The 24,107-nt window shown below is 33.6% G+C and overlaps 1 protein-coding gene across 1 annotated transcript in view; it reads left to right on the top strand.

Moving 5' to 3' along the window:
* Nucleotides 1-9,248: 9,248 nt before the first annotated feature.
* Nucleotides 9,249-24,107, top strand: part of LOC129230774 (mucin-17-like) — a 506,717-nt gene continuing 491,858 nt past the window's right edge. The window contains exon 1 of the mRNA XM_054865195.1: nucleotides 9,249-9,375. The gene's annotated coding sequence lies outside the window, so the exon portion shown is untranslated. The remainder of the gene's footprint in view (nucleotides 9,376-24,107) is intronic.

The following is a 24,107-nucleotide window of genomic DNA, read 5'->3' as shown; positions in this document are numbered from 1 at the left end:
CCAATTTTGAACTCTGAGCCAAAAATTTAGCAAATTGGAAACAACTTTGTTTTTTATCAAGATAACGATAAGAAGCACACGGTTTTCAACGTTTGCGTCTAGTGCCTCGAAAATTGTCCTAAAGTTTAGAAAATACCCCGCAATCTCTAGATTTTAACTTAATGTAATATATTTACAGATATCTGGAGACTAGATTACGAAAATAGGGCTTTAAAACGAAAATTGAGCTAGAAACAGTAAGACTCGGAGTGCGGTTGAACACTTACTCAGAAATTACGCAAAAAAAAAAAAAAGAAAGAAATAAAAAGAATGAAATTTATTCCCAGACGTTTAAAAGGTGTTATGAATACTGTATGATAGTCCACTAATTAATAACTTAAGATTATTCAATAATATATAGACATTTTATAAAGTGTACGAAGACTTTTGTGAGATAAAATTTCCGGCACTTTTTGGTTTTTGATTTTTAAAAAATTAAGTTTTAATATTTTTTAAAAACGTTTCATGTAGTTTTGTTAAAAATTGATCATAGATCTTATAATAAAATACCTATTCCGAAATATTAATTCTAACCAGTGGATTGGGGCCTATTTCGTTGAAAGTCGTAGGTGTACGAAGACTTTTGGGAGCCACTGTATTTTGTGTATGAAATTAGTTCATTTTGTTGTTAATAGTGCAAAATGTTCAGCGTTCAAAATTATGGCTGGTCCACTGGTCCCAGACAAGTGAAACCTGCATCAGACCACAAAAAAAAAAAAATCGGTGGTCCTCGGTACCACCAGCGCCTGGCAATTTATGATCACACTTTGCTAGAAAAAATTCAAAAGCATATAAGCCTAGTTGATGCCTGAACTAATTATTAGCCAAACCATTCATTGACTTTTTTTTTTTCAAATCGATGTACAAGTACATAATTTATATGAATCATCCACATTTTATTCAGCATTTGAAACTAAGTAAAAATGGCAAAATTAAATTATCAAATTTTTGGTAGCCCATTTTAAGGGTTGATTAATGAAATTAGTTTTCATACATAACACTTGGCTGTTTAAAATTTAAATGTTTATTGCCAAACAAAAATTTTTGAATGTAGTGCTTTATTTAATGTTAAATCAATTAGTTAAAAATAAGAAAGTTATATTTAAAACTAGTGGTACCCGGACGGCTTTGCACGTCATAGAAAATTAAAAGGTCATTTGGTTCGCCTGTATATTTACAAATGATGGATGATGAATTCCTCGTCAATTTGCTATGTTAATTTGCTCACCCCTTGGCACATATTGTTGGCAATTGTTTGTCCATGTTATGATAATTTGCTTGGTAAAATGTTCTTAAAATTGGAATAGAAAAAGAACAAAATCGAATTTTGAAAAAATCGCTTTGAAGTGTTTGCCGAATTACATGGAAATCGGCCAAATAGTCTAGGTGCTATACGCGTAATAGACAGAGATCCAAATACAGACTTTCAGTTTCATTATTAGTAAAGATTACTTAATAAATGCAATCCTAAAGCGTAAATAATTTTACGTACAGACATATTTATTGGTTAAATTTAAAGCGGACCAATGATGTTGTCTGCAGACTAGTACATTTTCATGTTGACTAGTCCGAAGGACCAGTAGGATTTTTATTGATTTCTAACTTTGATGTTTGTCTAATTTATGTAAAGTACCTACCCCCTTTTGTGTGTGTGTGTTTAGTTTATGGATAGTTCTGCTGTTTGCATTCATTTTTCTTTTTCTATTACAGATTTGTTACCTAGTTAGTGTTTGAAAAATCTGCAGGAAAGTTAGTTTTGGGATATACTCAACAAGCAATAATGTTGCTGCAGACCCGGACAAAAATGGTAAGAAATCATATTATAGAAAATGTACAGTAGTCTCTGCCTTATGATTGGGGTCAATGTTATCAATCCTTTATTGCTGTTATCAAAATCCCTCAGTCCCAATTTTCTCTATTCATTTGTATGTTCAAATAATCACTTTTTGTTATCATGAAATTTTTTAATGTTATCAGTTTTCACTCGATTCTTAACTATCAATGAACTATTCAAAAGAATCATCTTGTATTTAAGTGTGCCAGTGTTTGTATGTTTGAGAATTCTCCCTATTAGAGACGAGCACTTTGGCCGAGTGCCGCATACTCGACCTGTCACTACCTGGCCGAATACTGAATATCAAATATACTTTAAGAAACACAGACAAACACATGATGAATTTTGAACTCATTGGAACTGTAGTATAGACCTCCATGTCCACATAATAGTTTTTAAAACAAAACTTCGTCTGAAATTTAATTATGCATCATTTAAAAACTTTTGCTTGTGCCAAAAATTTTACAAAAATGTTATTTTTTAAAATTAGAAGAAAGCAAATAAATAAAAGGTATGATTAACCAAGTTAGAATTAAAACAAATTATATCAACCTATTATAGTTCTAGTTGCCAAACGTAAATAATTTTTTAAAGCAAATAAAGTGTTAAAACACAAATGTGCAGAAATCCTGCAGACCTGTGCTTCTGCGTTGCAAGGAAGGTCTCTTTCAGTAGTGCATAAAGTGAGCTAATGAATGTAAAGACATCCTACAAAAATATCCGACTTTTGTCGGATATTTTTAACACATAAGCTCACATTTTGTGGATTGAAAAAGATATTCCTTGTAATGCCAAAACATGTGTCTGCAGTGTTCCTGCATATTTCTGCTTTTAACGTTTTATTTGCTTAAAAAAATGATTTATTTGCTTTTATTTTTAAATCGAAGGTATTTTTATATAAATTTTGTTTATACCAAAAATCTATTTAATAATATAAAAATTTCATATTTTCTATAATTGCCTTTTTTGTATTACTACAGTGTGGTACAAAACACATTATCTAACAGGGAGTGGTCATAAAATCGGTTTACTATGAATAAAAATTTGTGTTTGGAAACAATTAAAATTTTGATTCATTTTCTAATACGTTATCGCACAAAACATCTCAATACTCAAGTTTTTATACCTCTTGGGAAAGTTTTAGTGCATGATTTTTCGAATTCGGAAGAGCAGGAAATCGTGTTACTAATCTGTCAGTGCCCAGTGTCGTGCTGTTTTACCAATACAACTAAATAGAAATTTTTTTTGCCCATTGTGTTTCGAAAATAATTCTCTAACCTCCTGAGACAAATCTTTCTCTACTAGCTGAGCTGATAGGAAAAATCAAAAAATAATTGAAGTAACAAAGTTATGTATGAAAACACTTTTTATATCTTGCTCTTAAAATCACCCAGGCAACTTCAAAAATTGTGAAGGGCTTAATTTTACATCACTGAATAATCTAGTCTCATAGGCGCTCTCAGCTTCAATGAGATGTCTTCTGCATCCAGCTCTGTTATTCACTATTCCAGACTGATGAGTCCATAACAAGGACAAAACTGCAGTCTCTGGATGTGATAACCGGTCTGTCGGTATATTGCTTGTAATTTTTCTTGCCTTGTGCTAAAAATTTTACTCAAAATTGAAACATTTTATTTTTTGTTTTCAACATCCAATCCAGATAATATAGAGCCAACCATACAGAAAAAAAATATCATCAAATCTTGTGTTAATTTCATTCGAAACTGAATTGATTACTTCAAACAAAATATTAAGAAAACAATGTTTGACTTTACATCGTGTGTGTGGGTTTTCGTCACTTTTTTTTTTCGCACCTTTTTAAAATTGGCTCGGAGGAAGAATTTTTTGAAAGGTTGCACGATTGATTGAAATATGCATCTATATAAAATCTAGTTTCAGTTTCAATTGTAGATTGAACTATGGTAGTATGCTGCACAGATCAATTGTAGATGGAACTGTGGTTTGAATAGTCTGAAAATTAAGGGTAGTGGATTGAAGATGTTTTGATAGAGTAAAGCATTTTTCAAAAACTTTCCTCAATACAAACAAATTGAATAAAAATTCAAACAAAGTCATACATGGTAAAGGGCATGAGCTTTTTCACCATTGAAAGAATTGTTTTGCAATAAATCTTCCAATCGTCAAATCACTGCTTTGAAGTTATAGAGAAATAATTTTATGGTTTTAACTCATGAAGACCATATTCTGTCACTCCGAGATTGTATACTTATAGAGCGCCATAAAAGATATTTGTTGATATGTTTTTTTTTTAATTCAATAATCATATGCATTTTTAAGAAGTTTCTATGAAAGCATATAATGCATTGAGCAGCTGAAACGTGTTTCTAGCAGTAGAAAAAGATAAACATTCATCAAATAAATATACACTTAAAAAATGAGCATAAAATTTATTGAATAATATCAAGGACTTTTCTTGTGAAAACCATGCAGCCACACCACTTTGCACGAGCCACTCATGAACATGCCATCGTTACAGTGGGCACACAAGTATGAAATATTTAGCCAAAATGAGGAAATGTCTTCTTTAGTTAAAATTAACCATGGTTCTCTATCACTTTTCTATGTTCTGAAAAGGCCGGAAAATACTTCATGAATTTAAGTCATCATCCAAATAACGAAAAACACTTTTTCTAGTCTGGGAATGCGTCGAGTTTCATCAAATATTTACTGAGAACCAGCGAGATTTTTTAAAATGAACATTGATTTCCGATTTACATAAATTGAATTCACCCATTTTCTATCATTCTACTTAAAAAATTTGGGGGTGCGACCGCCCCCTCTTGACCCCCCTATTTGCCGCCCCTGCTTGTGAATATCCTTTTTTTGGTTCATACCTTTGATGTATAATACATCCTATAACTGTAAAAAATTTTGCATTTAAGTCGATTATTTCACCAATATTTTGAACATTTTCTTTTGTACACATGCACAAATGTCAAAAAATTTGGTTTATGGCTGGGAAAAAAACATGCATACAAATTGAAATTTTTAATGAAGAATTTAATTTCTACATAATTAGATTAAAATCAGTTGTATAAATACATATATATTTATGCTTGAATGTTCACGTTGAATAAATATATTAAATAGTAAAAAAAAAAAGAAAAAAAAAACATAATTTTGACACATTTTATTCTGTCATATTTTCTCAGAAAGTAATTTTGGACACAAGGGTTTTGAACAGGGCATTATAAACCTTGCCAACCCCACTTTCATTTGCACATGTATAAACATAGGGAAATTTGATTACTTTATCAAAAAAAAAAAATAAATAATTAATGCATAAAAATTAAAATTTTAATCAAGAATTTAACTTCTATGTAATTAGATTAAAATCAGCTGCATAAATAAGTTGAATGTTCACATTGAATAAATGTTCAGTATAAAACATTTCTTTGACACATTTTATTTTGTTTTTGATGTTTTGTCACAAACTAAAATTTTTCTATAAATATAGTTTTGGACAGGACGGTAAAAACCAGGGTTTTTACCGTAGTGTCCGATACTTTGCCAAGCCTGCAGAGAAGCCTAAAAAACGTACGTACCTAAAACTTTTCACACCATTTGGTTGGACCTTTTGACTCTATTTTCACCTCCATAAAAGGGGAGATGAACGGGGACCCCCTTTAGAGGACACAAGGAATGGTGCAATCTTTTGAGCACCTTTTTTTGTGTTGGGGCGCTTGAATCTCATTTGAAACCATTCTGCAATTTGGTATTCGAAATCTTTGCTAAGTTTAGTCGTGATAATTATTATGTTTTGCTACTTCACTAGAGCATTCTTTTTTCTCTAATTTTGACTCATTTAAAAAATTTCAATTGTTATTCTCAACTAAGACTTTTTTTCGTTACATATTTACACTTATTTTTAGTGATCATGACTAATTTTTAGAATAGTATTTTATTATGATTATGACCTTGTTATGTCGAAAACTCTGCCTATATATATATATTTTACTGTTCCTTCGATTTCGTGACACCAAGAGCGTAATGTATTTATCAATTTATTACTGTCTGAAACGTGTATATTTCTCAACGACAAAAGAAATTAGGTGGATTAGAAGAGTTATTTTGATGGAAAATGAATGTTTCCTCTCCTATTGATAGCGAAAATTATTGTTTTACATTTTTACGTCAATAGCTGTTCTTAGCTTATATCTAGATAGTTCAAAAGATCTAGATCTAGTCAGTTCAAAATTTTTCTCAACAAAAATATTAACAAAAGCTAATCAATATTATTTAATTATTGGGGGAAATTATTCGATTAAGGGGGGATCTTTAACATTGCGTCTGTGGAGAAATATTTGGTTCCAAGAGGTTTAGAGGTTTTATTCATATAAGCTGGGTATTCATTCAACTGTTACCTGATTACGCAGGGCTGACAGTATTTTCTAGGTTTTCACCACAGTTTCTACCTGCAAAAAACCTAGTTTTTTTCCATGTCCTGGTAAAAAACTAAACCCTGCTATATGTGTTGAAATTGAGAGTTCTATTCGGGAGGTTCGACTCCAAAACTCCTTGGCTGAGCCATTCATACTATTTCAAAGTAAAGTGCATTTTTTGCAATTTTAACATTACATTACTGGTACAATCAACATGACTAATTCAATTCTCCCCTGTGACTGTCTAAAAACAGATTGTTCTTACTTGGTATACAGTCGACTGTAAGTTATCGATAAGTAGGAAAAATAATTCTCCATGTCTTTTCCATAATCTATCACAAAATAGCCAAAAATTGATGGTTTATTATTTTGTACAGTAAAAAATGTTTAATGTTTTTAATTCTTATATGTTTTTTAGCTGGTGCTCTCTATGCTATTTCAATACGTGAAAACAAGATTTGGTTAAGTATTCTGAAGACTTCAGTGTGGAAAGGATTGAGTGCTGCGAACAATCCCAATTCTCCATGGTGAATGGATGATTAGATTTTGTTGCTCCGGTCTTTACCTTAGTGTGTTTAATTGACTTCATATATTTACAGCTGATGCAGTGTTTCCTGTATATACTATGTAAACCAGTTCTGTTTAATTCGTTTTTAATAAATATTTTAAGAAATAGTTTTGCTTCTACTCTTTATTTTGCTACGAGTAGTCTTTGACTCTTGAATAACAACTTTATTCCCAAAAACTGAGAAACTACTAAGTAATTTCATGCCTTGCATGAAAGAAAATCTAAAAGCCTCAATTCCTCATTCCTCTGTTAATGCTTTTAAAAATTACTACTAAAAAGTATTCCTGAAAAAGTACAATTTCAGTTTATAGTCTCATGCTTAGAAAAAACATAAGTATACTCTTACTGATGTGGTTATTGTTTTATTGAAGATGTCATTTATAGGTATATTATGGTGATTTATGCATAATAAGTAAGATATATTTAATGATTATTTTATATTTATTGGAATTTGAAGGTTGACTTTTTTTACTGTAAGAAAGCTTTATTTTTACTACTTTTTATTTACTGACAAAAAAATGTTAAGCAGAAATTATTTCTGAAATTTTTGCTGTATTATACTGCAAAATGCAGAAGCCATCATAGTTACAAAACGTGAAAGATTTTAACCGTCTTATTTAATCCTAGTTTATTTATTATCATTTATTAAGTTTCAATTTACTTGTTTTTTCGTTTAAGAATTTTAGAAAAAGGCTAATTTTCTTTCAATATTGAGTTAAAAAGTTTATTTTCTCCTTTTTTTTAAAGGGTTTTTTCTTAATATTTCATTGTACTTTAAGTACGTAAATAGAAAGCACGGTTTCACATGAATAAAATCGGGAAAATGCTTAAGCTTCATGTATCTTGAACACAAATGCATCTGATGTATGAAATTGCATGCTTGTGCCGAGCAATAGTACAAAACCTTCTCACTTAATAAAATGAACCTCTATTTTGATGAATATGTTTTGAAAGAAGTGTAAAAACTCTTTATTTATAAATTATTGTATCTAAAAAAAATGGAAAAAATGACGTCGCCTTATAGCAATTGGGGTGACGATATAGAACCGTTACTCCTGAATGTTCAAGGCCGATATTCGTGGATGTAACGGAAGTGGTAAGTTTTTACGTAGTTCGACGTCGGTGAAAATCTAGTTCTATGTAGTTTTTGAAACTTTTTCTACGTCGATCGGTTTTTAGAACCGTTATTTCTGAATATTCGGCACCGTTATTCCTGAATGTTCAGGGCCGATATTCGTGAACATAACGGAAGTGGCAAGTTTTTACGTAGTTCGACGTCGGGTAAAAATATAGTTCTATGTAGTTTCTGAAAATTTTTCTACGTCGATCGGTTTTAGGACCGTTATTCCTGAATGTTCAGGGCCGATATTCGTGAACGTAACGGAAGTGGCAAGTTTTTAAGTAGTTCGACGTCGGTGAAAATATAGTTCTATATTGGTTTTGAAAGTTTTTCTACGTCGTTCGGTTTTTTGTGCTACTAGGGTTAGGTGGGCACCCTGACTTTACCACAAAATCAGCCCTAAGGACAAGGGCGCATCCGCCAAAATTTCGCGAAGATCCCCCCCCCCCGGAATGCAAGATCCCCTTAAAGTAAGAAAAATACCCTTCAACCCCCCTTAAAAATTTCAATGGCGCAGTCGGCACCGTGCCCCCCGCCGCTTAGGTGGGCACCCCTGACTTTACCCAAAAATCTGCCCCAAGGACAAGGGCTCATCCTCTTAAATTTCGCTAAGACTTCCCCCCGAAGTGCATCAAGAGCCCCCTTAAAGTGAGAAAAATACTCTTCAACCCCCTAAAAATTTCAATGGCGCAGTTTGTGCCATGCCCCTCCCCCCCGCCTGCTTAGATGGGCACCCCTGACTTAACCCCAAAACCAGCCACAAGGACAAGGGTGCATCCCCCTAAATTCCCCCCTCCCGGGAATGCAAGAGCCCCCTTAAAGTGAGAAAAATACCCCTCAACCTCCTCCCCTAAAAATTTCAATGGCGCATTCTGCGCCATGATCCCCAATAGGTGGACACTCCTGGGATATAATAATCCGAAATTAAGGCTCAATAGCTTGCTGGCTATTACGCCTTAAAAATTGCTGGCTCGATAGCCCAGTGGCTATTACGCTTTAAAAATTGCTGGCTCAATAGCCCAGTGGCTATTACGCCTTAAAAAATTGCTGGCTCAATAGCCCTGCTGCTATTACGCCGGTAATAGATGCCAGGAACATGATTGCCTGAGGCTATGCCGGCGCAAAAACTGGGGAGCTATTGAGCCAGTTACCGGCGCAATAGCTGCAGCCTACATGTGTACATTAATTGATTGAATTATTGAATCAAAAACAGAAAAGCAGTCTGAATCTGAAAATAATGTGAAAATAAAATAATTCTTATTTAAGTTTGCAATATGTGTGAGAGTCAATAAGGATTTTTGGCCCAAAAATGTAGAAGTGACCAGCTTGGATCGTTGAATTGTTGAATATTTACTCGCTAAAAAGAATGGTTAAAGAAAGGTGTGATGTTTTAAGACTTGTTCCTTTAAAGGTAATCTAAATTATGTTTGCTGTTTTTCTATTTTTTCTGGGTATATGGATCTAGGTATTTGGAAATCTATCAGTTTCCAAACTATGAAAATAATTATTACTCAGAGCTATGTGGTCAGTTGTAAATTTCTGTTACAACTGTAAAACATGATCAAATATGTGAAATACACCGCCAGCTCAGTCATTTCCAGCCGAGGACTGTAGTTTCGTGCTTTTTAGCACTCAACAGCCCGGCATAGGAAAGTGACTGAGCTGGAGATGGAAAACCTCACCCTGTCTGGTCTGCTAATTCTTTATTAGCTACCAGTTTGTTTCGCACTCTTGGCTTTCTTATGAGGTTTTCCATCTCCAGCTCAGTCACTTTCCTATGCCGGGCTGATGAGTGCTAATAAGCATGAAACTGCAGCCCTCGGCTTGAAATGACTGAGCTGGCGGTGTATTTCACGTTTTTCTGCTTTAGCCCTGGCTATTGGGCGCTAATTTACTGAATGATCAAATATGTCTTAATTTTTTCTCCTATCTTCCTTGTAACTGTAATTTCCGAATTACATTTCTGTTTTGTGTCAAAAATTTATTTTCCAACCTTCAAAATGTGACTTCTGCACATATATCTTTTGTATGTTTTTATGTATACACTTTTACAATCAGTTCCTGTTAAATACCATGATAACCAACCTCAATTTTCAATTCTTATTTATTAAAAAGCGAATGTATGTAAGCGAATCTTTGAATGCAGCTATCTATTTATGTCATCGTTACGACTGGGAACTGACCATCAAACCAGGTATAGATAGATTCGTAATTTTTTATTCTATATGTGTCTGACTAGGTTGCGTAATTATAAGACGTTTTTTAGAGATATTAATTTAGGAACTGATGTGATATACCCCACCCTTGGCGACTTTTTCCTGTTGGCGCCAAGAAAGCGTCGCCAAGAAAACGATGTATGACGACATATGTCATACATCGTTCTTAGCGATGCTATTTTAGCGCCAACAGGAAAAAATCAGATAAAAAAACTTGATCAAAGCACTTCAGAACACAATATATATAAAAACAACATAAAAGCACAACAAAAAACATCACGAATATATGCTTAAAAAATGTACAGGGCCGGGGTTTTTTGTAAACATATTAAAATACAATGAAATAAATTATTGTATCAATTGCAAGTCGAAATTAATGCATTAATTGTTTTTTCATCATTTCTCCGGGATACGAGCCTCGGTCTCATAGTACTTTCGTAATGAGACCTCGGCTCGCCAGCCCTGCCTCGGTCTCATTACGAAAGTACTATGAGACCTCTGGCTCGCCAGGACCTCGCTCCACTCGGTCCGTTATCCCTCCAACTGTTAATATACATTACAGTCGGAGTATGGTCACAATTATGTATTATTTATGTATATTATGCATATTCATGTGTATGTACACCCAAGGGTGGCTCCTTCCGTTCAGTGTACAATAATGACACAGTTTTAAGTGTGAAATATGCACCATTATTGTGCAGATTTATTAATAAAATTCAGCATTTTTAAGAGTACAACCGAAAGAACTTTCAATTGTTAACATAAAATTCAGTACCTAAAGGAGGCACGTTAATGTCTAAATAATTCGTGGCATCGATAAGAATTAACTTTTAGAACAAAATAACTGAACTATTTTTGTAAAATTAATTAACATACAGTAAAAATAAAGTTAAAAGCTACAAGAACCCCTCAAGGATTTGTAAAAAACAAAGAATTTCCGAAGTGAGAATTTTTATGTGAATTCTAAAATAAAGAACTTGCCTTTTTATGGTATAAATCCTCACATTCAGTCCAAAACAAAACATCATCTGACAATGGCGCGTTACAGATACACACCACGTTGGAGTTAACTTTTAATTAACCTTCAAGTTTGAAGAAACTGGCATTTTCTAATGTTTTTACTTCAAAACACAACTACTGAATCTAAACTAACACAAAATAAGCATTCCTGTAAGGTATATTGCACAAAACAACAGGTATCTCTCCTGCGTAAAACCAAGAACCCAAGTAAACAAGTTCGAACAAGTTTGCCTCCGCGTTGCCAACCGCAGGTTAGTTTCACCAGGGATGCCATGCTTAAAAATTTATCGCCTCATTGGCGAGAAAAATATTTCAATTTTGTGCAAAAAATCGGATGTCACCAAATGGGGGGGGGGGGGAGTATATCACATCTGTACCTTAATTTAAAATATTCTTTTTCTTCCTCTGATATCTACTGATAGTTCGTTTTTTTGTTACGACATGTTTTTCCTCTTTCATTCCGTTTCAAGGCCATATCAGTGGCAGATTGCCTGTTTCTTGCAAAAGTGGAAAAACTAATAAAACGTGTTTTTTGAATGATTTTCAATTGCCTCATCCTTTCCATTTGGGGAAAATTAAAGGCACGCATGGACTTTGGAATGACTTCAACGAAAGTGGGTCAAATTAGAGGCATACTGTACCATAGGCGTCGGAACCGGGGGAGCTGGGGGAGCTTGAGCACCCCCTGGAATATTTCAAACCGACTCAGCTCCCCCGGAAAATTCTATCACTGCAGCTTATTGCCGTACATTGATTTCCTCAAACCTTATTTCAAAAATGTGATCTGCCTTTTCTAGGAATTTCGGAATTTCCACCCAATAAGCAACAAAAGCAGGGGACAGACGGAATGGTCAGTGCACTTGAATTCACCTTCACCCTTTTTTTACTGTTAAAACATCTCTTGATTCCAGAAATGCGGAAAAGTGGGCTCTACCCGGCGGCCTGCGAAAATCAGTATCAGTACCTATATGGATTCCCCGGGCGGTGGAACCTAAGGCCCACGGCTAAGAGGTGGGGTGCGTGCGGAGAAAAGTACCTATATGGATTTGCTCCCCACCTTGAGCTCGTGTTTCGGCTTTCGAGAGCGGCATTGCAGTTCAGTTCATATTCTTATTAGTTTTGCATGCAGTTTTTTTGTCCAATGCGGTGGCGAATCCAGAATTTTGTTCTGGGAGCGGCTGAGGTAGTTAAAATTCTTGCTGAGGTCTCCTTGTCATTACCAAAGTTTATCGATGTAAACAAAAGTGTTCTGTATCATTATCTGCTATCTAGGGATGTTAATGACTAATGAATCTTTCTGAGTTACATTTGAAATTATCTAAAATTTGGTATTCAGTGTTAAAATTCTAAATTTTAAATGTATATTCAAAGTTTTTTTTATTCGTTTAGACATATTTGTTATGCAATTTGAAGGCAAAATTTTCAATTCTTGTTAAGGATGCAAAACAATTACGCTGACAAGGTGATGTAAATGAAATAGAAGAAAGAAAAGCTGAAAGATGTTAAACAAATAGTGAAAAACAGCGAGAAAGAAGACAAAATTTTAAGAATTTATTAAACACGAAAATTAAAGAGTGAGAAAGAAAGAAAAACAAGTAGCTATTATATCAGCACTTTTTTCTTCTTTCCTTCTTTCAGTGAGTAAATGTATAAATATCTGGAACAGGTAGGGAAAAAGTTCAGAAATTTGAAGGGAAATTTCGGAAAACTAACACTCCTGTTAGTATCGCAAATTTGTATATCAACCTTAAGAAGAGCGAAAACAAATTAATTGATAAAGGTAGAATGGATGTAGGAAAGGGTGTATGGATGAATTATATATATATTTTTTAACATTAAGATGCATAGACAGAGGGTGAAAGAATTTATTTCTGGTATGGGGGTAGCTGCAGCCTCATAGCCCCCCCCCCCTGGATTCGCCATTAGTCCAATGATTACAAAAAGAGATAATAATGAGCCAGTTTGGCATTTAAATATGAATAACATGGAAGGTGCTCCGGACATGACTGAAAAAAAGCTACTAAGGTTGTTTGTACTTGTTCAAATAATGTTGAACTTGTTCAAATAATTTCAACTTTCCAAAAACTTAAAGTGGCTCCCAAAAGTATTCGTACACTTACGATTTTCAGTGAAATACACCATTATCGATTCGTTAAAATTAATATTTTGGAACGGGTATTTAATTATAAGATCTATGATTTATTTTTTAACAAAACTACATGAAAATTTTTAATAACATAATAAAACTTGTTTTTTAAGAAATCAATAATCAAAAAGTGCCAGAAACTTGATCTCACAAAAGTCTTTGAACACTTTGAAAAAATGTCAAAAAACTAGTAAATAATCTAACTTTTTACTAAGTTATTATTTAGTAGAATATCATGCAGTATCAGCAACAGCTTTTAAACGTCTGGGAATAGGATTTCATTGGTTTTTTTTTTTTTTTTGTTTTTTTTGGAACAATTTCTGAGTAATTGTTCAGCCGCACTTCGAGTCTTACTGTTTCTAATTCGTTTTCCGTTTCAATAGTGTATTTTCGTAATATATCCACCAGATATATCCAAATATGTTCTATTAAGTTTATATCTGGCGATTGAGGAGATATTTCTAAGCTTAATGACAATATTTGTGGCACCAAACGCAAACGTGTGCTTCTTATCGTTATCTTGATTTAAAAAAAACGAAGTTATTTCCGATTGCCAAATTTTGGGCTAATAATTTAAAATTGTTTTTAAAAATATTTCGCTGAACAGCATGATTCATCGAAAAATTTCAAACTTCCAAGTCCTGCACCCTCACACAAGAACACCTTCACCGTCCTGATTAACTGATCCCAACTAGATTTAATTTCTCATTTTTTTTTCTATTTACAATTATGCAACTATTTAACCCAAAATATTGAATTTATTTTTATTTTTATTTTTAAGTAAGACGTTGTTCCAAAATGTTTTGAACATTTATCATTGATTTTACGGCGGAAAACGTAAGCTTTCTGTTTTTCGCACGAACAAGAAAATTTCTGCAATAAGAGGTCCCTTTAATCCAGGTAATCAGAGAACTTGGCGAATAATTTTAGGGGAAAATTAAACGAAAATGTTTCATTCAATTCTGCAGAAAATTTTTCATCACTCAAAGGTGTATTTTTCATCATTTTTTAAACTAAATCTCCGATCACGCTTTGTTAACTTTGCATTTGACATTTTCTTACCTTGTTTTCGATCCGATTCTTGTCTTTAAAAGATTTTATCAAGCACTTCACTATATAATGGTATAAATTAACTAATTTAGAGACATTTCAAACCAATTTACTGCCTACTGAGAGAGAAAAAAACATCAAATTTCGAATTGTGTTTTTGGTTTATGCGCATAGCTGCCATTTTAAAATAATAAGCAGAATTTTAGGGTATAAATAAACAAAAAATTAAAGCCAAATGACTTTACAGTGTGTCATCACAATGCAAAAATAATAAAAATACAACTTATGATAATTTTAATCATGAATTTATTCGAAAATATTTCAGTGTGCGATGACTTTTGTGACGTATTTTTTTCTCTGACCCTTCGTCTTTTGACAAATTTCAAAAATAAAATCTGGCAATATTTTGAAAAAAAATAACTACTGGGTTTTATTCAGAATGGCATAGGAATGGTGTGAAAAAAAAATGGACTTCATATTCGAATTCAGTTTCGCGTTATTTTCATTTTACTACAAAATTTCAAGGTGCACGAACACATTTGGGAGCCACTGTATCTCATTTTAAGTTATCTGATCCCCTCAGATTATACTTTACGAAGTTACAGTTATTCTTGTTTTTTGCAATCACGATTGCTTATTGCTTTCATTTGACTGTTTTGATGTGCTATCATTTTATTTTCCCGCCAGCACCCTCTACAGCACCACCGTCGACCGGCCTCACGATGCTGCTCCTCTAGCAAAAACCATCCTTAGGTTGCGTCAATACCCTACACTTACACGCATACATACACGCACGTACAAACAAACACATACACACCCATACACACATACACACACACACATACATACGGACATATACACACACACCAACACACAGCTACCCACATACTCATGCCTGCACACAGACACAAACACATATGCCTACACTCACATACACATCCCCCCCTACCACAAACACTCATACACACAACTACCCACACACTCATGCCTGCACAAAGACACAAACACATATTCCTACATACACATACACATTCCCCCCCCCCCCCTACCACAAACACTCATACCTGCACACAGACACAAACACACACGCCTACATACACACAAACACTCATGATTGCGAAAAAACAAATTTGAATTCCAGATGTCAAAATTCAAATTAATTATTTATTATTTTTTTTTTGCTTTCTCAAAATTATGATTTTTTCATCCCTTACAGATATATTTTTATGCCAAAATTGTTACTTTTCATATATTATTGCAGAAAAAAAGCCAACAATATTTTGTAGTTTCTATCAAAGACTCAAAGACTTTAAACTAAAAATTTATCTGAACAATATAATATATAGTGAACAATTCATTTTAACACATATCCAACGTTCTGTTTTTTCCGCCCTCCTGTTTCATCTATTCCCCTTTTTCTAGTTCTCAGAAAATAAGAAAGTCTTCTAAATGCTACGCTGTCGAAGCCTCCCCTTTCCTCCAAAATTATTACAGAGCGCCACAAATTTTGTTTTCAAGGCTCAATTCCCTGAAAATTTCCGGAAGAGAGTCCTTTGAATGCCTTGCCCTCCAACAACATAGGAGATTATGTAATATTCCGTTTTTTGGGACTTCAATTTCAAAAAAATTGCTGGACCCCTAACGCCAACAAATATGATCCACAGTCGCGTTTTTCAGCAACTACAATTTTGAAAAAATTAAAAAGACGAAACCTCTGAACCTTTTCTGATTACATCATTGAAAAACGCTCTCTATTAGGACTTCAATTTTGAAAAATTTCCAGAGTAGAGCCGTAGTACAGCCTTTTCCCCTGCTATCATTGAAGGTTGTCTACAATTACGTTTTTAGGACTTCCAATTCGAAATATCGGGACGGAGATGTAAATCGTTCGAAAAATCGATCGAGGACAATCCTTCGAGTCATATTTTCACTAAAGGCAACAAATATGGTATATAATCGCGTTTCAAGACATTAATTTCGAAAAATTTTCAGGAAGGGTATTCGAACCTTTTCTCCCCTTAACATTATCAAAGATCACCTATAAGTTCGATTTTAAAACAAGAATTTTGAAAATTTTCCGGGAGAGACCCCGAAACACCACCATTTCTACGTGCTCATCTTCGAGTACTAACCGACTCCTTTTCAAAACCAGAAGTTTAATCACCTCATTCTCTCCATAAACAATTGTATATATATACAATATTCAATAAGAGATGGAAGCTTCGAAGCCCATTTTTTATTGGGAAAAACGTTTAAAAGTCTCCCTCCCCCCCCGCCCCCTCCCCCAAAAAAATTATTTTCTGGTTGCGCCTCTGCCTCTGCCTAGATTCCAGACTCTTCTTATTCTGTGTCCCAGCTCCCCCTACTTCTACAAAGTTCCTACGCCTCTGTACTGTACTAAGAATTAATGTACTGCCTACTAATTATTGTACCATGTTGGTAAGGATGGAGCAAAGCTCCCAAAGTGCACTGCCCAAGGCCATGCACACCAATGAAACTTATTATTAACAACACCAAAACAACTTATCTAGCTGTCCTGGTGGAAGTTTTAACAAAAATCTTGACATTTGAGCAGAGCCGGCCTATTAAGGAAAATTTTTGTTCAAAATAAAAAGTTTGTATAAGTACACTGGCCTCAAAAAGTTAAGGTACAACATGTTTTTCAAACCTCACTATAAAAAAAGGGGCAGTTATAATAAAATGCATGGTTTACATGAATGATAATAACAAACTTAAAAACCATTCATGAAAAATAAGTTGCTACCACTTTTATTTTATGGAAAAGAACATTTTTACGAGTGAGAAAAGAATATTGAAATATCAAGCTTTCGTGCCTAAGTTTTGTTGATCGTCAACTGTTGTTGGCAGTTTTGGTGTCAATAGTCAACGGAGTTTAGAAAATGTCTGAGAGATTTCGTTTACCCAATTCATTAAGGTGGAGGACTGTTAGATGGATTGAAATGAGATTGTCGCAGGCTGATGCTGCAAGATGTCTCAATGTGTCTTGTAGTGTTGTTCAGCTACTTTAGGGTACATACCAATCAAAGATACTGTGTCCAGAAGACCTGTTCCAGGCCCACCATGTTCTACAACACCTGCAGAAGACCGTTTTCTAGTTCTTCTGGCCGAAGGAGAAAAATCACTACTGTGCTACAGCTCATTGCAGACCCCTTTGTAGCATCAGGAAGAAGAATCTCTGCTACTATCATGCGAAATAGTCTACACAATGCAAGTCTCTGATGCAAGACGATCAATTGTGTTTGTTCCCCTCAATGGACCACAGCAAAGGATCCACTTATGCTGGGCAATAAAACATGTTTCCTGGACCCAGCAGCAATGAGCTTCTGTGCTGTTCACAGACGAGTCCAGATTTACATCCGAGAGTGCTTCAGGGCGTCTACTGATCCGGAGGCAACAGCGCAATAGATACCATCAACCCAACACTGTTGAAAGACCACAGTTATAGAGGTGGAAGAATCATGGTTTGAGCTGGGATCTCGCTCTGTGGTCACACTGACCTGCATGTGTTCCATGGAGGAACTCTGACTGGTGTAAGGTTTCAGGATGAGATCATTGATGCATATGTCCACCCATACTCTGGTGCTATTGGTAATGACTTCATTCTGATGGATTTTAATGCACGACTTCACCAAGCTTGGATTGTTGATGAGTATCTTGAGGATCATGGTTTGGGATGAATGTAAATGGCCAGCTCGATCTCCAGACCTGAATCCGATAGAACATCTTTGGGACTGTCTTGGCAGACAAGTTGATGCTTAAAATTCTACTCCAAGGTCATTACGTGAGCTGGAACAAGGCTTACTGTGCCTGGTCTTTGCTTCCTATTCTGGTGTCCTACAACTTAATAAACAGCATGGAAAATCGATGCCGCCAATGAATTCAAGTTAGGGGGGACACATTCTTGATTAGAACCCATTTTTGTATTGTTTCTATGATATTTTGCTACATAATACTATGATGATCTGTTTTCTTCAAGATTGAACTTTTCCTCAAAGATATATATATATATATTATCAATTGTTTTTGTTTACACCCATACAAATTTCTATGACGCATTCAATAAAAAGCCATTTAATGCACATATCCTCAAAATTTTTGGTTTCTACATTCATTTATTTGCAAATTAGATGCCAAAAACCGGTTGTACCTTAACTTTTTGAGGCTAGTGTATGTATCTGGGGGGGGGGGGGCATAGAATATTGATCTTGAAAGTTGGTCCCATCAACAACGTAGGGGAGGTTCCTTAAGCTCTTGCTCTTAGATTAGCCAATTTTAAACTAGCTAAAATCTTCAGGAGCTTAAGTTAGAAAAATATACTTCAAAAACTAACTACTACCAATAATTTTCTGGAAAAAGTTAAATATCTCTCCAGTTCAAGGATGTTTGCGATCCAAAAATTTTGTGTTCCTGTTTCTGAAAATTTTGGGCTTGCAACATATTTTAAAACTAAAAAAATATTTAAAAGAAAAAACTTTTAAATTGATTTTTTTCAATGATTTTATATGCATATTTGAAGACTTTTTACGGAAAAGGGAAGGGGTCAAGCATCCTCATAGGTTTTTGAATGTTCCAGTCTTTCAGATTTTTTTACTTTAAGTCCATTATCACCCCTGGACCCCTGGTCCAGTTGAACATCTTAAGCTGTATATAACTGTAACTGCCGTACCAACTCTACGGCAGTGCCTATTCCAGAAAAAACCTCAGAACCATTGCTGTAAATTTTGCTGGAGATGAAAGAAGTTTCAGTCTAAGGTACAGATGTGATATACTCCCCCCCCCATTTGGCGACATCCGATTTTTTGCACGAAATTGAAATATTTTTCTCGCTAATGAGGCGATAAATTTTTAAGCGTGGCATCCCTGGCAAAACTGTGTTTGGCAACCTAAAGGCAATCTTAGATCTGTCTAAACTTGTTTACTTGTTATCGGTTTCAGGCAGGACAGATTCTTGTTTTTTCGTGCAGTATACCTTACAGGAAAGCTTATTTTGTCTTAGTTTAAATTCAGTAGTTGTCTTTTGATGAATAAATATTAGAAAATGCCAGTTTTTTAAAATTTGAACGTTAATTAAAAGTAAACTCCAACTTGGTGTGTATCTATTAGGTGCCATTGTCATATGTTGTTTTGTTTCAGACTGAATGTGAGGATTTATACCATAAAAAAGCAAGTTCTTTTTTCTAGAATTCAAAAAAAAAAAAAAAAAAACCCTCTCACTTTCGAAATTCTTTGTTTTTAAGAAAACCTTGAGGGTTTCTTGTAGTTTTTAACTTTATTTTGTAATTGTATGTAAATTAATTTTACAAGAATAGTACGGTTATTTTATTCTAAAAGTTAATTCTTACCAATGCCACGAGTTATTTAGACATTCTATAAACGCGCCTCCTTTAGGTACTGAATTTCTGAAAGTAAGTTGACTCTAGCATTTTATAAAAATATGAAGGTGTTACTTTATGTAAAATATAATAGTTATTTTGAAAGCATGTCTGGATTGCAAATTAATGTATGGTATTTTTGTATAGTTTATGTTTGGGTTCTGTTGAGACATTTCTACTTTTCATACATCGAAATTTGAGTACTAAGCATTTTTTTTTTTGGCTGAAATAGTTATTGATTTTGGGGATATTTTCCGCTTTAAACACTGCAAATTGAATTGCTTTGCTCTTTTTTAGCAGAGTATGAGAAAAGTTTATGTTGAATGAAATGCATGTTGGAAAATAGCTTTTATTTCTATTGGTACATATTTCATTGGTGAGCTGTTATAGTAATTTGCTAATTTAAGCATTTTAAATACTTTCTAATAATTTTTCTTTGCGTTCAAAAACTTTCTAGTTTCTGGTATTTTTGAAGCGTATATTCCCAGTGTTTTTTGTTGTGGTTTTATGTAGTTTTTATATATATTGTGCTCTGGAGTGCTTTCATCATGTATTTTTATCTGAATTTTTCCTGTTGGCACTAAAAAAGCATCGCTAAGAACGATCTATGACGTATGTCGTCATACATCGTTTTCTTGACGACGCTTTCTTGGCGCCAACAGAAAAAAGTCGCCAAGGGTGTGGTGTATGACATTAGTTCCCAATTTAATCAGGGCCGCCTCTACCAGCAGTGGGGCCCAGTACCAACTTTAATTCTAGGCTCCCATGCCCCTCCTCCTTTCCCCCACCATTGCATTTTTTATACAGTCGCTTCATTTCCCCTCACTCAAACTTCAAAATAAAGTTTGAAATTGCATTCACATGTGATTTTGCAGTGTCTAGTTGATTTTAGGACTGAATTTTTAAATTTTAATGCAAATTTTTAAACTTGAAGTTTGCATAAAAATATTTTTTCAAATAATCTTATTTTTATACAGTCATGTCTGAGATAAGTGATGTAACATCACATACAGAAGAGAACCAATTAACCGGGCAGTTCGGGACCATCGCTATCCCGGATATCTGAATTTCCCGGTTTTCTGAATCGTTAAAAACCTCTGTTGACCGATTGTTTATAAAACTGAAAGTACTATAATAAATAGTAATACATATTAAAGTAAGAAGAAAACAATTCAGAAATGCTTATAAATACTATCGAAATATTAAAAACTACTAGTGAAAGAATAATTTAAACACCAAAAAACTACAAGTTATTCATAAGACCTGAGACCCTCACATTCAGTCTGAAAATGGAAAAAACCACCACTTTTCGATGTTGTAAAACGAAAAAAAAATATAATGAAGGGAAGGGCTAGAAACAAGTTTTTGAACGGAAATGTGCAATTTTCCTGCTATTCTGAATAAAAACATTTGTTTTCAGAAACGCGTTTTTTTTTTTAAATTTTTTTATAAAGATATTGTGTTTGTGATTACGGTGGTTATTGATAACTATTGCTTTCTGCAATATCAATAGGAGTTTGATTTATGCGTTCTTGCAGCCTTATTACAGTCATGCATTTAACGATTTCTAACTTCCACGATTCGGAAAGTTCGCGAATCTGGTTTTCGGCGTTTTCCGCAATTTCGCTACATTACTAACGTTCTAAACAGCTTTTCCCCAGTTTTACTTAAGTAATATGGTATTTATTAAGAAACAGTTCATATTCTTTTAGTTATTTCAAAAAACAAAAACTTAGTTTTTCAAAAGTTGCTAAAAATACGTATTTTTAAAAAACGGCGGGAAAATCTGCAAACAGTTGCCGGTTTTCTGGTTTCTTGGTTCCCGGATGAAAGGTTCTGCACTGTACTATGAATTTTCAGTCGAGCAAAATTGGATGGATCAAGGCAAAAAATTTTGAAGTCTAAAGTTTGGTATATGAAAATTAGAGCAGAACAGGGAGCAATTAATGAGTTTCTAGGGTAAATATTAAAAAGAAAGTCAAGAGGGGGAGGTGGAGCACATTGATCCACTTTTTTACTTATCATTTTTTATGTCATCAAAAAATTTAATGAGCAGTTTGATTTTCTACAATAAGTTTCACTAAACACTTCTCAACCCCACAGATTTTTTTGGAAGTGTTAAGATGATAAACTTTTTTTATGTATTAATTTTTTAACCAGGGTTGGCATGGTTTTGTACACTACGTAAAAACCAGGGTAAAAACCCTGGTTTTTACCGTCCTGTCAAAAACCCTTGTGTTCAAAACTGTCTGAAAGTGTCCAAAACTATATTTTTAAAGACATTGTATTTTGTGAGAAAACATCAAAAACAGAGTAAAATGTACCAATGTTTTACATTCAACATTTATTCAGTGGTGAACATTCGATTTATTTGTGCCGCTGATTTTAATCTAGTTGCGTAGAAGTTGAATTCTTGATTAAAATTTCAATTTGTATGCATGAGTTTTTTTTAAATTATATATATAGAGAGAGTAACCCCCCCTCCCCCCAAATATCCCTATGTTTATGCATGCGTGGAAATGAAAGCAGGGTGGCAAGGTTTTTACCCTCCTTTTCAAAACCTTTATGTCCGAAAGTGTCCAAAACTATTTTTTGAGTATATATCAAAAACAGAATGCAATATGTCAAAGTTATGATTTTTTGACTATTTAATATATGTATTCATTGGGATCATGTATTCATTGGGATCATATATGTTAACTAATTTATACAGCTGATTTTAATCTAAATACCTAGAAATGAAATTATTCATTAAAAAATTCCATTTGTATGCATGAGTTTTTTTTTTCCATAACACAAATTGTTCGACATTTATGTATGTGTGCAGAAGAAAGTGTTCAAACTATAGTGCAATTATTGACTTAAATGCAATAAATTACAATTTTTTGTAGCAGAATTAATTGTATTAAAAATATGAACTAAAATAAGAATAGAATAAGTTTTAAAATATAAGTGTTTAATCAGAATTTCTTGTTCTTTAATCTATGATTTAAAAAATAATTTTCGATAAAACATCATGTAAAACTTATTTGCAAAAACGAATTTAAAAAAAAAGCCTTTTCTTTTCTTTTCTTTCATCTGTCGTAAATGTAGCCCTTTTTTTTCTTCAATAGAAAAACAATCATTAAAAAATCTTACTAATAGCAAGTTGAAACTTTGCAAACAAAAGAGGTTTTGTCAAAAAGTCCGCTCTATTACTTTTAGAGTTCACAAATTTCAAATCAAAGACATTTTCATTAATCAATTGTCTAATAAATTGACACCTTATATCAATATGTTTAGTTTTAAAATTTTCCTGGCTATTTTGCGAAAAATAAAGTATAGATTCATTATCACAATATTGAATAGGTTTAATTACACCACATAAATTTAGTTCATTTAAAACTCTGGAGCACCAAGTTAACTCTTTTACACTTTCAGTCAAGGAAATAAATTCCGACTCCATTGAACTGAGTGCTATGCATTTTTGCTTTGATGATTTCCATGCAAATGGAACGTTACAAAAATAAATTATAAAGCCACTACTTGAATGTCTATTAGTCAGATGACACCCTCAATTAGCATCTGAATATGCACATAAATTTAATGATTCTACGTTTGAAAAATTTATCTTGTAACTTTTGGTAGCAAAAACATAATTTAAAATGTCTACTACTAGTAACCAATGTTGATATGTATATCCATTACAAAATTGTGACATTACATTTACAGAAAAACTTATGTCTGGCCTTGATCTGAAAGCCAAAAATGACAAACAACCGATTAAAGTTCGGTATGGAAATTTCCTCATAATTTCAGTTTCTGCTATCTCTTTTTCGTGAACTTTACTTGGTAAAACATCATGGGCGGATTTATGGGGGGGGGGCAGAGGGGGGCAATGCCCCTCGTTTTGAGAGGATTTCATGTAGTAACAACACATCTTCCAAAAATTAAATATATATATATATATATATATATTATTATTTTTTCTTTTTTGAATAGTTCAGAAGGGCATGGGTGGATTTATAGGGGGGGGGGCATAGGGGCAATGCCCCCCAGTTTTGGGAGAACTTTATATAGTAACAACACATCTTCCAAAATCTTAAAACAAAAAAATCATGACTTTTTCTTTTCTGAATAGTTTAATGAAAATGAAGAGAAAAGCGAATGTCCTTTTCTGATGGAAGAAAAGGAAGAAAAAGAAAAACGAACATTAAATACAAATAGTACAGCTGTCACTGGGGTGTTGAAAATGTGTCTGAATTCACTATTTTGAAACGAAAACCATTTGGGCAAGTATATGAATGAAAATATAGGCTAAATGCATTAAGCTGCAACA

The sequence above is a fragment of the Uloborus diversus genome, chromosome 1 (genome assembly GCF_026930045.1).
Source record: "Uloborus diversus isolate 005 chromosome 1, Udiv.v.3.1, whole genome shotgun sequence".
Taxonomy (NCBI): domain Eukaryota; kingdom Metazoa; phylum Arthropoda; class Arachnida; order Araneae; family Uloboridae; genus Uloborus; species Uloborus diversus.
Note: the sequence above shows the minus strand (reverse complement) of the source record. Positions and strands in the feature narration are given on the sequence as shown.